The 2,101-nt window shown below is 40.6% G+C and overlaps 1 long non-coding RNA gene across 1 annotated transcript; it reads left to right on the forward strand.

Annotated features, from left to right (window-relative positions):
- Positions 1-328: 328 nt before the first annotated feature.
- LOC117201684 (uncharacterized) lies at positions 329-1,130 on the forward strand. The gene is made up of 3 exons (XR_007476369.1): positions 329-461; positions 573-699; positions 997-1,130. It is a non-coding gene; the product is annotated as an uncharacterized LOC117201684 (long non-coding RNA).
- The last annotated feature ends 971 nt before the right edge of the window (positions 1,131-2,101 follow it).

Here is a 2,101-nt window from a genome sequence, read left to right on the forward strand (position 1 = left end):
CTGGAGTGTAAGTTCCTCAAACCAGGTAATGAATGGACCCCTTCACATTCTTGGGAAATTATTGCAGACCCCCAACTATCGTTTTAATTTTTATTATAGTGTTATTTCCATATGTACAGCCATAAAAATGTATAAACTCCATGTTTATAGGTTACCATATCATTGAAGAACAAAAGTGAAATCAAATGCCATAAAGCTAATGAAATTCAAATCTGTGATATTAATTTAATGTGATAGGTAAGTGGATGATATTGTCTTGCAGAAACTAAATTGCCAATTTGCGGTTAATAGTAGAAAAATGTTAGCTCAGGTCTGCTCATATATTTGGTCTTTTTCTATATTGTGAGTTTGAAAATACAACTCCCAAGGACATCTGTTTGCACACAAAACAGAAGTATTAATGCATCCCAGCCTTTGTTTGTAATTCAGGAGGAGGAAACCTTCCACTTAACCAACACGCTGTAAGTGAGCAACGCAGATGTTACTTGATAACTCTGTAAAGTTTTCTCTTTGATTTGAAGATATTCGTCTGCATTCAATGGGCGACTAATCCAATTATTGTTGCCCTCCAGAACAGACCATTCTTCAAGACATACTGACTACTAAAATTATTGTTAATTGAATGGTTGAAAATTGATATTTTCAAAGACCGAGACCACAGTGCACATCTATTGAAAACATGAACACGGACGTTATGAGGTAAGTTCCTTTTTAGTCTGACATGCCTGTATTCTGTGTATCCTGAGATGATTCAATTCTCCCACATTTCTGTGTTCAGCCTGCTGCAAAAAGTCTCAGTGATAGAGTATACCAAGAAGGCAACTGGATTGCACTTGGTATAAACTCAAAGATAAACACAAATCAAAAGAGAAAAACAAGGATTCTGATGATACATGCCTCTACTCAAGTGTGGTCAGCCATATGATTCAGAATCTGCTTATAATAACTGTTACAGATGATCATCACCATGAAAACAAAAATTTAAATTTCTCATAGAGAATTTACAGATCCTTGAGAAATTGACAAACTCCGGGAAAGAAGAGTTTAGCGGGAAAAGTCAAACAGTTTGCCTTTGGGAGACTAAAGTCCAAGTCCAACTGTGTCACTAACTGACTCTGGAAGGTTGGGCAAGTGTTTACATCTTTAGGCATCTGTTTCCTCATCTATGAAACAGTCCTATAATCCCCTTTACGTCACAGGTCCACTATGACGGTGAATCAGACAGCTTACGTGCAGGTGCTTAAACAACCCTCATCCTGCTTACAAATGGAAAACAATCACAATGGCAGGGCCAAGTGGCTAGAGGTTGACTTCTATACGCTTTGAAATGCCCTGGCCACTTATTCCTGAGTAGCAGGGGACAGATGTGAATACCTCCTGGCCCTTCTGGTCCTTCCTGTCCAGGCCTCTCCTGAGCAAGTAAGGGTGGTGGTTATTGGTCAGCTTTCTGAAAGCATTTAAGAGTGAGGGCCCATTCCTTGCTCTCTGCTGCCCTCTTCAGTATGAAAATTGGCCTTGCATCGGACGGGGTCTCCGCAGCAAGTCAGGAAGTACCGACCAAGCCCAAGCCTTATTGCCCTCTGGGCACCTCAGCTCAACAGTCCAGCTCCAGCCCCTACTCAGGATCCCACAGCTCCAGGCTGGCCCTGGTTCACTGCAGGCTTCAGGCCCTAGGCCTTGTGCAAGCTCCTCTGTTCATTTCTCAGTCTGCACACTTTCTTTCTTGTTAGGGCTTAGTTAAGATGATTTTAGGGCCCAGAGACCCTATAAAGTTTCCTCATGTTTGTTGACCTGCAATGAAATGATTTCCAATTACACATTAGCCCCTGAGGTAAAAAGATATGCTCTGTTGTTCTAATTCCATTTTAATGTTTGAGGTCTATTTGAATGTCTAATTCTATTTTAATGATAAGTATTTGCATTAGCCTTTTGAACACCCTTGAGGCGTGGCACTAAATAAGCAATGAGTTCTTAAAAGCAGCTTTTTTGTTTGCCACTCACAGCCCCATTATTCTTTAGACTAAGGAAGTCATTTCCAAATGAACCACACAGGACTCACAAGAGGCTCCAGTGGGTTCAGGGAAGAAAATATTAGAACTTT

Source organism: Orcinus orca, chromosome 3, assembly GCF_937001465.1.
Source record: "Orcinus orca chromosome 3, mOrcOrc1.1, whole genome shotgun sequence".
In the NCBI taxonomy this organism is placed as follows: domain Eukaryota; kingdom Metazoa; phylum Chordata; class Mammalia; order Artiodactyla; family Delphinidae; genus Orcinus; species Orcinus orca.